Source organism: Ictidomys tridecemlineatus, chromosome 1, assembly GCF_052094955.1.
Source record: "Ictidomys tridecemlineatus isolate mIctTri1 chromosome 1, mIctTri1.hap1, whole genome shotgun sequence".
NCBI classification, from domain to species: domain Eukaryota; kingdom Metazoa; phylum Chordata; class Mammalia; order Rodentia; family Sciuridae; genus Ictidomys; species Ictidomys tridecemlineatus.
Window position 1 is genome coordinate 143,863,681 of NC_135477.1, and position 14,171 is coordinate 143,877,851.

The following is a 14,171-nucleotide window of genomic DNA, read 5'->3' on the forward strand; positions in this document are numbered from 1 at the left end:
TTGCTGCAAATTCTTTTATCTTTTGTTTATCATGAAAGATTTTAATTTCGTTGTCAAATCTGAAGCTCAATTTTGCTGGATACAGTATTCTTGGTTGGAATCCATTATTTTTCAGCGTTTGAAATACATTTTTCCAGGATTTTCTCGCTTTCAAAGTCTGTGATGAGAAATCAGTCGTTTATCTAATTGGTTTACCCCTGAATGTAATCTGCCTCTTTTCTCTCGTAGCTTTTAATATTCTCTCCTTGTTCTGTATGTTGGCTATCTTAATTATTATGTGTCTTGGAGTTGGTCTATTATGGTTTTGAATGTTTGGGGTCCTGTAGGCTTCCAGGATTTGGCAATCCATTCTATCTTTCATCTCTGGGAAGTTTTCTACAATTATTTCATTTAATATGCTGTCCATTCCTTTGGTTTGAATCTCTGTGCCTTCTTCTATCCCGATGACTCTCAAATTTGGTTTTTTTATGACATCCCATATCTCTTGAATAGATTGCTCGTGGGATTTAAGCATCTTTTCTGTGTTGACTATACTCTTTTCAAGTTGATAAACCTTGTCTTCATTATCTGATGTTCTGAATTCTACTTGATCAAGTCTATTTGTAATATTCTCGTTTGAATTTTTAATTTGGTTTATAGTTTCCTGCAATTCTAGGATTATTGTTTGATTTTTTTTTTTAAAGATCTCTATCTCCTGGTAGAGCTCGTTCTTTGCCATTTGAATTTGTTTGTTTAATTCATTTTCAAAATATACTTTTATTTCTTGGACTTGCTGTCTCACGTCTTCTCTAATATTCCTTTCCATTTGAGTTAGGTATGCCTTGAGTTCTTTCCCTATCCCTGCTTCTGATGTTTCTATGTCCTCCTGTAGAATTAAGTTCTCTTGCATTGTTTGTACTTTTTTTTCCCCTTGTTTTCTCATGTTGTCCATGTTACTTTCCAGCTCTTTTTGATTGTCGTGTTTCTGCTCTCTTCTATAGCTTTGTTTTGGTTCTGTATTACTCTGATGTCTCTCCTTTGTGTTGTTAAACTATGCCTGCTAACTTGGATTCCCCTGGGAAGGAATTCCAATGTCTGAGCTCCAGTGACGACACTACTCTGCTATGGCGGGCCCCAGGCTCCTTGCCAGAGTGTCCCAATGGGGGGGTGTGACTAGACTATCTCTGTTTGGTTTCAGTTCCCCGTCGTGGTAGGCGGGCGGTCTCTAGCCGCCCAGTATCACAGGCCACTGGCGGGTGATCGGTCGCCTGCGGGCGGCGTTCTCCTACCGCCCAGTTACGCAGGCAGTGGGTGAACTGTCGCTGGTGGGCCTGCGGTTTCCAGCCGCCCACTCGCGAGGGTCTTGCCTCTAGTCTCCTGGTTTCTCCTGCTAGTCTTGGTTTCTCCTGTTTTGTTGTTGCAATCTGTCGGAGAGTGGCGGTATATACTTCAGCTTTCCAAGATGGTGGCCGCTGACTGCCTCGGTGGAGTGTCTGTTGTGGGGGATGGGACTGTACCGCTTCCTTCCCCGTCTGAAATCCTGTACTCAGCCCAGGGGTCAGTGTGGGCTTGGCTGGTGGGATTCCACCTAATGGCAGTCACTAATCTCCCTGCTTGCTAATTAATCGCTTCTCTGTGGCATTCTGTAGCCGCGGGGCAGGCCTTGCGAATCAGTAGGCCTGGATCTCCAGGGTCCTGCTGTTGGCTGTTGGGATCCCCGGCACTCTATCGCTTTGATTTTTTCTGCTTGCCTCTCCCCCCAGCGCTGGCTAGCCAGGTTTCGTTTTGGCTGCTGCTGGGAGGAGGGGTTGAAGGTCAGGTGTCTCTAGTTTTCCCCTAGTCTTTATGCAGGCTCACTCTGATACTCCCTCCCCCGGAAAGCCTAGGAGAGATTTTATGCGAATTCCCCGATGTCTAGGGGGTGAGCTGAGTGACACACACCTATTTTGATGTTGCAATCTGTCAGAGAGTGGCGGTGGATACTTCAGCTTTCCCAGATGGTGGCCACTGACTGCCCCGGTTGAGTGTCCGTTGTGGGGGATGGGACTGTACCGCTTCCTTCCCCGTCTGAAATCCCGTACTCAGCCCAGGGGTCAGTGTGGGCTTGGCTGGCGGGATTCCACCTAATGGTAGTCACTAATCTCCCTGCTTGCTAATTAATCGCTTCTCTGCGGTACCACGCCTTCTGTAGCCGCACGAATCAGTTGGCCTGGATCTCGGGGTCCTGCTGTTGGCTGTTGGGATCCCCGGCACTCTATCGCTTTGATTTTTTCTGCTTGCCCCTCCCCCAGTGCTGGCTAGCCAGGCAGAGAATTTCTTTATGGCTGGATCTTCTGCAGAATGTAGGGAAGGTCAGAGTAATATTTCCAGACTTTGTTATTGGTTTGGGGGGATTGCAGTTCCAGTTTCTATGACCCACACTGGGGAAGGAAGAGGAATTTTCATTTCTATAATGTGTGTTAGGGGAGAAAGGAAAGCAGGAGGAAGAAGGGCAGGAGAAGGACAGAAAGATCTCGTTTTAGAGACCCTCCAATGTTCTCAGTTCAAAGTACTCAGCATACTAGGGTTGTGCACTTTGGGATATTGTGTCCTGAATTCCAATAATACCCATTCCTACTCTCTCCACAAAACAGTGGGCACTGTCGCAGACTGAAGTTTTTTTATGTTTTTTTTTTAAATGTATCACATATTGCCTCCTGTAACATTAGACAAAGGAACTATAATAATGAAAACTCCATGTTTGGGAGCATTTCTTGACTGAAAGCTACTTCCTTTGCTTTAAGTACTCTCCAGTATAGTACCTGCACCTAGAAGTCCTAATGGGCTTGACATTAAGTGGAGTCAGTTATTCGCTCATTTCACTCAACAAATATTTACTGTCCGTATAGGATGTGCCAGGCACTATTATAATTGCCAGGGATGTGGTGGCAAGTGGAACAGTCAGCTTCTGCCCTGATGAAACATACCACTGAGTGGTAGAAGACAAATATTAAACAAATAAATGAGTAAATGTACACAATATCAGATGGTAATAAAGGCTACGAGGAAAAACAGAATGGGGTAAAGGGAGTAGGAAGAAGCATACTAGATTGAGGAGCAGTTATTGTGTGTCAGGTCAGGGAAGGTATGGCTGAGAAAGAGATTTGAGCAAGGACCTGCAGAAGGTGAGGGAGTGAGCCATATGATGGTTCAGGAAGAAGAAGGAAGAAGAGCCTGCTGTGGGTCATACGCTGGAGGCAGGGTAAATGGAGCATAGTGAATAAAGGCAACAGAGGAGATGAGGAAACCAAAGATCTGAAGGAAAGGCCAAGTGGTATGGATGCCAAATTTTACCATGAGGGAAGTGGGAAAGAAATCATTGGATGGTTTTAAGCAGAGAAGTGACATGACTTCAGTGAGCTAAAGGATGGTGTTGGCTGCCATTGTGGACAATCATGTAGGGAAGAAAGTTCAGAAAGAGGAAGACCAGTTATGAAGATATCAGGAAGCTCCAAATGTTGGACTGGTATGATAACGGTAAAAATTAGGAGTGATCAGATTCTAGATCTATTCTGAAGGTAGGCCAATAGTAGTTGCTGGTGAGTTGGACATGCCAAATGAAAAAGAAGGAGGGACCAAAGATGGCACAGCCTCCTTTGGTCTGAGAAGCTGGAAGACTGACGTCATTTTGTGATCAGGATAAGGAATGTTGATAAGTGAAGTATCAACATCTTGAGTTGCCTTCAGCCTGTGTTTTGTACAATTTATATGGTGTTTTGTAAGAAAAACAGCTAGCCACTTCACACCACACACACACACACACACACACACACACACACACACATACACACACACACAAAAAAAAGTAACGTAAAAGATTAAGAAAAAAAAGTGATTCCTTAAAGCAAAGAAAACTAGCAAAAAAAAAATTATTTAAAAAGTCAAATATTGAGCTGTAATAATTCAAACCTCCATGCCTACAACTTGTTTAGAGGGTAGAGAATAGAAGGGAACAGTAATAGCAAGGAGGCAGGGGTTAGGGGCTGTCAAAATTTGGCTTCAATAGAAGAAAAGACTTTAAAAGACTATTTGGAGGAAGGAAATGACTCAGTTGCTTTGAGGCATGGAAAGAAAAGGAGAGAAACTAAGAGGAAATCAATGTGTGTGTTTTTATAAGAGTCTCAATAATATAGCTCATAACACAATATTTCTTATGAAAACAACTGTAGAGGTTCTCTGTTCAAACATTAAAGTCTAACATTCTAATTTCTGTTAATAATACCTGGTTATGAATAAAGATATATTTAAAAGGCTTCACAAAGCAATTGCCATCAGTTATTCCACTTATATTTAGGGAAGTACATTAGGCACTGGTAACCAGTGACTGAAACATCTGAAACTTTGGAATGAACTAAATTACATTTTGCTTATTTTAAAATATAACATTTAAACTCATTTCAGCCTAAAAGTTATATCAGAAAACATTCTTAAATCTAGCTACTTAAAAAAATTGTTAGTGTTTCATAGGGTGATTAACTATAGGAACTCTCATCCAAGGTACCAGATCCAAAGTCAGGTTAAGATATTAGCAAACCATCCCTTTATTTTATAATCATACATATGGGGAGTTTTCAGAGGACAATTTTGTAGCTAACAATATTAATTTTAATACTTCATTAGAAAAACCTACCTTATAACCAAGCATATTATTTTTAAAGGTACATTCATCGTATGCAATTATCCAGCCTATGTTTAGATGTTTAAAACAGCTGTCTTCTGTTTTAAAGTTATGAAGTTAAAGCAAACAAAACATCCTTAGTTTCTTCCATTTCTCTGGTTATCAAATTACTCTTCAATACATATTTATCATAAATAGCTTCAAAAAAGTGTCAGTTAACATCAGTAGAATTTTCTCACATAACCCTCAAACAAGAATTGGAACAAAATTGAAGCATAATTTCATATATGAGCATGAGCCAAAACAACATCCTCTTCTAGCAGAGCCTTCCACTACCTGGAAGCAAAGGTCTTGAAAGCCGTTCTCAAAAACAAGTTTATTTAGATTTTCATCATTTTTTTTGGCCAAACAGCAAATTCCAAAGTGGTGTTTAATCAACCAATTTATCTGGTTATGAAAAGTATAAATTACATTTAGGTAGCTGCATTTTTAAATAAACTCATGTCCAAGTTGATACTTTCAAGTCTAAATATCAGTAGGAGGGGCAATTAAAAGGTTCTGTTGGAACAAAAAGATGAAAATAAGGCCAAAGACAGTCTTTGCTCTGTATTATATAACTCATTACTTCAACTAAATGTAAAGAGCTTTTGTGAAGACAAAAAAAAAAAAATAGAGTTCTGGTTTACTTAACATGTATTATTCATTCATTACCTTATTTCTAATCTACCATTCTCTTAATTTCCCAAACAATAATTTGATATCAGAAGTGAATGGAGCCACAGCTTCGCACTGTACAGTGGCATGATTGTTACTCGCAGGGGGAGGCAGCGCACTGAAGCTATTCACCAGGGGCAGACAGTGAATCACTGTTGGCAAACTCCAGCTTGCTGTGAGAGCTGGGCCTCCGGGATGCTCATGCATTGCTCCCAGTGGATTCAAACTGCAGTTTCATCTCCTTCCACGGGGCCCTAAGACTTATATCTATACTTTTATTGCACCTTATTTTCAAGCATCTCGTTTTTGTAATTGACATATTTCCTCGTCATTTATATTCGCAAAACTTTTTTTTTTCCTCATTCAAAAAGTAAATTAGACACTGTAAAGTAGAAGCTGTATGTTGGAAAAAAGCCTAGGTTTTGTTTTTCTTTAGAACTGGAATCTCAAAATGAGAAGGGTGTAATATCTTTCGAGTGTTGTTTTGTTTATCTGTTTTGTTTTTCTTTCGGGTTTGAAATGCTACCATTCCATCCAATGATCATGCTGAATCCTGGAAAAGGAACGCACTGCTTTCACCCATTTGTTCTCTCATTTGTGAACCAAGCTCTCCCTCTTGGCTAGGTGATGAAGGAACAAGAAACAAGAAAAATGAAAGACACACATGGTCTCAGAATTCAAGGAACTTCTGATTGAACAGGAAAGAGAAACATTTAACAAATAGCTGTACCAGCTATTAATTATGAGATATGATATGCACTTCAAAGTAAATTTGCAGGATACTTTAAAGACATCAAATAGGGGATATGACCTATTGGAGCATCAGGGAGATCTTTTTTGAGGCCATGACTTTGAGGCTGACACTTGAAGGATGAATAGGAGTTAGACTAAGAGGGGGAAAAGAAAGTTCTAACCAGAAGCACATGGATAGGCCTATCGGAACAAAGGAGTAGCATAGAACATTCCAGGCACTCAAAATATCAGCAATACTACTGGGCACAATAGCACCCATCCATAATCATAGAGAATTCAGAGTCTAAGTAAGGAGAACCACAAGTTTGAGGCCACCCTGGGCAACTTAGCCAGATCATGTTTAAAACTAAAAAATAAAAAATGGCCAGGGATGTAGCTCAGTGAGAGAGCAGCCCCTAGAACCACACATATACAAAAGAGAGAGACACTACTTTCAGGACCCATGTCACACAGAGGAGATCAGACAGGCAAGAGACAAATTATGCCTAGTTTTGAAAGTCATATTGATTTGGGAGATACCAAGGAATGATTGAAATGTTTTAAACAAGAACTTAATGTAATCAGAGAGTCATTTTTTTCAAACATCACTTTGACTACAATTTGGAGAATAAATTGGAGGACATGAGTGAGCAGGATATTGTTTATGTTAATTTTGGGGAAAACCACAAGCAAAAGCATTATTATATTGTAGTACAGAAACAAATATACATGTGAAAGTATAGAAAATTAAGTATAAGGATTAGAAAACTCCTTATAGTATTGCCTATAAAAGCATGGGGGTGTGGGATATGCAGGTAGGAAAGACAGGGCTAGTTATAAGAAAATTAAGCTTTCTCACCATATTTTATTTCTTAAAGACAGGAAACAACTAATAGCTGTTAGTTCCGAGTCGTGAAAATCGGGATGTTTGTTATATTATTCTGTGAAAATTTTCCTATCTCTTGATTTTTTCAAAAGGAAAACAAAATTAAGAAAAAAGAAGGAGGAGGGGAAAGCAAATCAGGAGAGAGTGTTGTGTCACAGAAGGCAAGGGCAGAGAGTATTTCACAAGGGAAAGAATGGCTGTTTGCTGCTACTGAGAAGTCAAATAGAATGAAAACTTTAAAATGTCCCCTGCAGTTACTGTCATGGATGTCACTGAAGACTTGACCAAAAGCCTTGTCAATGGAGTGCTAGGAACAGAAGCCAGAGGGAGGAGGTGGTTGTCAACAATATTTGGTGATACCTGGGTTTGGAAGTGGTATCGGGGCGGGCTTGTTCCCAAGAGGAGAGAGACAAGTTTCTTTGTTGATCAGAAGATGTGAGAGGCTAGAAACAAAAGGTCAGAATTTCTGAGACTGTGTCAATTATTAAGAACATGCTAAAGAACTGGCCTCATACTGAAACTAGTTAAAGAAAGATGGAGAAAGGAACAGGCCCCATGGTCTGGAGATATAGAAATCAGGGGAGTACAAGAGCAGTCAAGCTGGAATGAGAGGTGATTGTGATTTGGGAGTGGGCTATCAGCATTACTGCTTTAGAATATGGAATCTTTTCTGAGGATAGGTCTAAGGTGAAGTCCCAGAGTGGATGGCAGAGGGGGAGAGGAAAAAAGACAGTGTAGATGAGAAAGACAAGAAACTGAGACACCAGAGGGTTGATGGTTAGATGGAATGCTAACACTATAATGAACAATGATGGCAACAAGAGGTAGGACAGATAAGACAGTGAGCCTGGCACTGAGTCTTGGAAGAATGAGGTAAAATGAGATCTGTGGATGAGAGCATGGATGCATTTATAGAATCCAGCTATCAAAGGTCGAAAGTTTTTGAGAGGGGGAGAACTGACTTGAAAACAGCATGAGACAAAAAGATGACACTGACCTCACTTTTCGGCAGCGTTAGCATAAAGGGGCAAGAGGGAGAAGGAACAGTCCCAACAGGAAAAGGGGAAAGCAGTATTCCAGAAACATCCAGGATTCTTTGTAACGGCGATTTTCTCTTTAGAGAGAACTTCTCATTTAGAGAATGAAAAAAAAAAAAAAAAAAAAAAGCCTAGGTATCACCCCAACTTAATGAATCAGAATTTCTGAAGTCTAAAGATTTTTGTCATTTAAGAGATTCCTTGGTAATTCTAATGTGCAAATAACTCTTTTTTTAAAGAGAGGGAGAGAATTTTTTTAATATTTACTTTTTAGTTTTTGCTGGCCACAATATCTTTTATTTTTTATGTGGTGCTGAGGAACGAAACTAGCACGCGCATGCCAGGTGAGCCCGCTACCACTTGAGCCACATCCCCAGCCCCAAATGAATTTTAAAACCACTGATTTAAGGCAAAGAGAAAACTTTGGAGAAGAGGTTCAGGATACAGATAGCTTTCTTCCTTATAATAGTCCAAATGTACAAACCACGTGCCTGGAGGACTCATACCTTCAAGGAGCTGAGCCATAAGCACTAGCATATCCTTTTTCCCAAATTCACTACTCCTTTCTGTCTTCAGAGATTTCCATAAAACAGCTAGTTGTGGTCTTTAAAGGGATCCTGGGCAACTGTTTTGTTTTATTGTAATCTTTCTCTACACTTCCCCAGGTGATTTAAGGGAAGCAGATGTCACATAAGCATTTGTTGAAGGAGAGTTGTTTTGGGTGGCTCCCATCTCTGATCCAATTATTGACACAAGGCAAGCTACTTTTTTCCTGTGTGCCTCCATCTGACCCCTGTAAAATGTGAGGATAACAAGGACGACAGAGATGCTAGTTAACATTTACAGAGCAGTGAGTGCCCTGGATTCCCCATCTACACACACCATCTAATCTGGACAATCCCTGGGAAATGAGTAGAATAAGTGACTCCAGAGAAGCTCCAGAAATAAAAGTGACTTGCTCTATATCACCAGTCAGTAAGTTACATAACCCCAGAAGGATTCAGGAGAACAAGGCCTTAATGATGGCACATTGTGCTGTTTAACTACAAAAACTGCTAGAGTTTTGTCTAGTTGTAATGTGGTAATTCTTTAACTCTCATTGGCTCTCAAGGACCAAGGTAAACTGCAGGCTTCAAAGGTTTTGAAGGCGCAGTGGTTTTACTCAACAGTTAAGGCAGACAGCTGGGAGCAAGTCTGAGGCACACCGAAGAGGAAATGACATCAAGAGGTTTCATCACTGGCTGGCCTCCCCAAAGGTGCTCCCTCGAGGATGTTTGGAGGCTTACAGTAGCTGGCTGTTCTTTCTCTCTCCTGGAGCATCTCTCTTGGGCAGGTGGAATTGTAATATGACGTGGTCAGGACAATGGTCACCTATCTGGATGGAAAGACTTTCGAATCTAATAATTGCCAAGAAGATTTTGGGTGGTATGTCTTTGCTGTGCAAAAGTAAACTCAAATTCTTTCCCTCTTGTATTCTACAATTTTAAATTAGGTAAATTTAATCTCTTGCCTCTTGGTTCAGTGTTACTACAAATTAAACATGCAAGTATTAATATTGCAAATAATTTCCCTTTAAACAATATCCTGAAACTCGATGTGGGGCATTTCCAATATATCCATAAAGCAAACAAGACAACTTAATTGTTTGTTTCTCCAAGGGAAGGAGCTAAACTCGGAATTAATTTGGTTCAGACTGTGAAACAATTCGTTTGCTCTGCCTAATTCTGCCAATTAAAGAACTTTTCCCAGACCCAATTAGCATGTAAATCAGCAGCGGAAAGTAAGGAAGCGGCCTTAGCGACCCCAGCGGGGTGGAAGTGCCTGACCAAGAACCTCCGGGAGGCTTAGGCCCAACCACTAGGCGGCCAGTTCGCGCCAGGATGAGTTTGGGGACCCCATTTGCACTGGCTCTGCCATCACCAGCCGAAATCTGGGTATTAAGTAGAGCAGCCAAAAGTTGAGAGCCGTGCAGGCAGTCAGAACAGGATAGTAGAGTGACTTCCAGGAGCCTGCCCTCCACGCAGGCCACCGCAGCGCACAGCCAAGCGTCCAGCCTTCTCCTCAGTCCCCATCCAGACTCAGCTTCTGGGGGCTGCGCGCGCACCTAGGGCCGTGCCCCCCCCCCATCTGTAGTTCTCCTTTGCTTGCCTAGGAAAGGTGGAGATAGCGGCCTCTGCTGGCAGTTTTGGAGAACAGCAGGACAACTGACTTTCCCCCCACCCCCACTTGACCATTCTTCCTATCTTTTCCAGGTGGTTTATGTAATTAAAAAAAAAAAAGAAAGAAAGAAAGAAAAGAAAAAAAGAGGTGTGTTGAGTGAGGGAGGATGTTGTCGTATGTGGATTTATTCTGCATCCTTGAGTAGAGGTCTGTAAATGCAGGAACTGAAAAAAAAACAGAACGTGGACTTATTAGTGACGCTAACCTCAATTAGGGAACAGGTACCGCTTCTGAGACCAGTCAGCCTTACCGGGTCTAAGACTCTGATCTTACTTCTCACTTGATTTTCTCCACCAACCTCATTACTAGTAAAGATTGCTCGTGCTCTGGCCGCCTGGTGTTAACATTCATTAAAGGCTATGGCCGTGGTCCGCACCATCTGCGAAGCCACTTGGGGAGCAGCAGCCGTGGCGCGCAGTTGCTTGCGGGACACAGCCGGCGCAGCCGGGAGAGCGCAGCGGCTGGGGGAGGGGAACTTGGTGTGGCCTGACCAGTTGGCACAAGCCTGTAACAGCAAGACGTCTTGGCTATTGTAAGTCCAAGTGGCGGAGGAAGGCTGTGCCTGCCATTCTTCATGTGATCGTAACAATAGCGCCTTGGAAGGGGTTGCGATTTTCCTCTTTCATGAAGCTGTTGGGTTCTCGTTGACATTGTTTGCGTCTTATCTCTAAAGTTTACTCATTTGTAAGAACAGTCCACACATCGTGGACTTCAAAACCAAGAAGTTTTAAAACGGACAACACCATTTCTGCACTGTAGTTTATCTACTTAACATGCTTTATGTGCGTAACTAATAGCTGTGTGCTTATCTTCCAAGAGTATTTTTAACCTCATCGGCTTCTATCCTATGGGTTCATAGAGCTTCCATCATTTCTAAAATCTACCTCTTGATACAGTAATCAGAATTAGAAAGACTTGCCATTCACTTACTCTCGTCCTTTCAAACTTTTCCATTTAAGAAAATCGATGAACAAATTCTTTCTTGTAACTCGCTCCAGCACTACGTCTATTTTTGTTTATTTTTCTGATTTGGCAGGGCTCAGCAAAGCTTCCCGGGATTTTTCTTTTTCTTTTTCTTTTTTTTTTCCTGTTAGAGCAGATGTGGGGGATAGGGGAGAAGAGGGCTGGTCTCCAACCAGTGTCGCCCGCTGGGACCTCAACCTAGCACGCCGCAGGGCCGGGAATTGTGGTAGAAGGAAGCGGCGCTGGCCAGTCGGTCCAAAGCTCCACCTGCAGCCACACCGCGGAGGTTCTCCTTTCAGCGTCGCTCATTGGCACTCACACACACCACAGCTCTCCTTTGGGTCGGAGGAGACGCCAGCCAAAAGAGGCGGGGTTGCAGGAGGAGAGTCCGCTCTGCGCAATCCAGTCCGGGACTTGGCTCCGCCCGGGAGCGTCGGCCTCTCCGGTGACAGAGGAGTAGTGAGCTGCACGGGGTGAGGCTGCAGCCAACTCCGCTCCCCGCGCACTCCGCTGCCCAGGCGCTCGGGACGCAGTAGCTGCGCTTCTCCGCGGTGCCGAATGCCCACGATGCCGGCCTAAGGAGCGTGCGGCAGCGGCCAGCATCGCCACACCCCGGCCACCGCGCTCCCGGCTGCAGAAAGGGGACAGCACTTTGCACCCTTGCCCCAGCCCCCACCCCGCCCCCCGTCCTGAAATGACTTGTTAATCGGCGCAGACACCACCAAGGGGGACTCACCGGAGTGGAATCCAAGTGGAATTTGGATTTGGAGAAGAGTTTCTTGAACATTTACCCTCGTCCTTGTTGGTTCTTTTTCTTCTTTCTTTTCTTTCCTTTTAATTTTTAAAAAAATATTTGGCTTCTTTCTTGATCTCCCCTTCCCCGCCTTCCATTGGAGATGATCACAGCTCGCTTGTATCCCAGAAAGTAGTCTTCACGACTGTTGCCCCAAAAGAGACAAGCACACATGTAGGAATGACAAAGGCTTGCGAACGAAAGAGCGCAGCTCGAGGCCCGGAGAGATCTTCTCGATAATGGATTACTAAATGGGATACACTCTGTACCAGTTCGTTCCGAGCCCTGGCTGCCTGCTCGTCGATGCACCGAAAAGGTACGGCCCGGGCGTCCTGCGCGCCCCACCTCTGAACCACTGGGCTCCAGCCTAAGGGTCCCGGGGCTATCACCCGTGCGCTCTGTGGGCTTTGTGGTGCCTGCGCTTATTTCATCTTGTGTCTCTGTCTCCAGAGCGTTGCCCGGTCCTGGGGGAGAAGCCCTGAGCCCAGGCTGCGGCTCATCTCATCCCAGTGCCCCAGAGACCGCGGTGCTCCTTGTAGAGAGCTTCCCCACCCGCTTAGCGCACACGCCCGGCGCCGCCCCAGACAGCGACCCAGGGTATGGCTGCCCGGGCCAGGGGTGTGTGTGCGGGACTGGAGGCTAGTTCTCACTCTCCGGCCAGCAGCAGGCAGAGTGAACCCGAGAGGGTGGGACTCTCAGAAGCACCCAGACCTAGTGTTGAATGCAGGAAAAGGGGAGAGGAAAGGATTTTGCCCTCGAGGGCTAGAAGCGGTTGGGTAGAACAGCGTTGTTTTCGTCCAGTGACAGGTTTAGGTTCTGGGGTGGGAGAAGAGGTTCTGTGGAGACCGTGGGGGAAGCGAAGAGAATCTTTTGTTGTCAGCGCTGGGTCTGGGCTGGGCTCTGTGGAGTGCGGGAAACTTGTAATGGCCCTGGGTACCCACGCGCCCTGCTTCTTGGTGAGATCCCCTCTCCAGAGGCCTCTGGCACCAGAGGTTCCGGGCTTTGTTTGCTCGAATAAGTGCCCTGGAGCGGCCTCTCGATGTGCCGCGGCGCCCCCGCCCAAGGTCCTGTCCCCCGCCTCAGCTCCCACCCGAGCTGCGAAGATACAGTCCGTCGCTGCTGCGTCTCCCTCAAGCACAGAGCCCCACAGGCTGAGGCTGGCCCCTGCTGCCCCCTCTTCCAAGATCTGTGGGGTCCCTCCCTAGAAAGGAGGTATCCCTGGAGGGGGAAGTGGGGGAGACCCGACTAGTGATAGCCCTGTGCCTGCCACCCAGACAAGGACTCTGCTCGGGCCCTGGTTTGTGGTGTCCCAACTCTGCAGCGCTGCCTCTGGGGCAGCCGGACGCTCGGGATCAAAGCAGGCTGTGTCCACCCACCCAGCCTGACCCTAGTAATGTGTGAAGAGTCTTTTTTTCCCTGATTCTCCACGTTTTTCTCAGTTCTCCACCATGGGAGATGGTACAAAGCAGGATCCTGAGGTCTCCTCCATACTCTCACCACCTGAACAGCACGGAGGGAGCCAGGGAGCTGTCCCGGACTTGAGGGTTTCGGGAAAGGAAACCTGACTCTGATGTCTTTCCTGCTCACTCACCGCCCCTATTCCCTGCTCCTCCTCCCCTTTTACAGCGCGGGGTCACGGATCAGGCACTTCTGGAAAGTTTCTCTGAAAGCCAAGGGCTGCGGGCATAACCGGACTAGGGCTCAGCGTGCTGAGTCTGTGGGAAACCAGACCTAGAGGGAATTGTGTGGACAACCCGGATGAGGCTAAAAACTAGGTGCCAGCCGGTAGAAGAGTGGCGCCTCCCGGCCCGCGCGGCACTTGCTGGACCAGTCTCTCAGGCAGTCGGGGAAGGGTTGGGTGGGGGTGGGAGTAGTGTACAGGGGTAAAACATGGGATCCTGGGGTGACCACAGTGGAAGAGGCTGGTGTTAGGGTGCGTGTGGACACTGGCATGGGCTCTCTGGCTGGCGAGCGAGTGGTCAGCTCCAAGCGCAGCATCCCGAGCCTCCTGTGACCAGAGCGCGGTATTTCAGCCTCCGAATGTCTGGGGAGGAGCACAGCAGAGCCAGGTGTGTGTGGAGCAGGGGAGGAACAAGAGACTGGAGGCGCTGTCTGCACAGCCAGGGCAAATATTTTCAGCGGCAGTCTCCATCCTGTATCGCAGTAGGCTGCCCTGCCCGCTGTTCCGGG

General features: G+C 45.2%; 1 protein-coding gene and 1 long non-coding RNA gene across 4 annotated transcripts in view; one reads left to right on the forward strand and one right to left on the reverse strand.

Annotated features, from left to right (window-relative positions):
• Window positions 1-798: 798 nt before the first annotated feature.
• Window positions 799-11,525, reverse strand: LOC144377422 (uncharacterized). Its single transcript, XR_013438415.1, has 2 exons — window positions 10,476-11,525; window positions 799-10,389 (listed from the first exon to the last, which is right to left on the reverse strand). It is a non-coding gene; the product is annotated as an uncharacterized LOC144377422 (long non-coding RNA).
• A 131-nt stretch (window positions 11,526-11,656) lies between these two features.
• Sema6a (semaphorin 6A) overlaps window positions 11,657-14,171 on the forward strand; it is a 124,808-nt gene continuing 122,293 nt past the window's right edge. For 2 of the 3 annotated variants that reach the window (XM_005339498.5, XM_013364822.4), the window contains exon 1: window positions 11,658-12,297. The gene's annotated coding sequence lies outside the window, so the exon portion shown is untranslated. Of the gene's footprint in view, window positions 12,298-14,171 lie in introns of all 3 variants that reach the window. The other variant, XM_021736033.3, reaches the window with a different exon arrangement.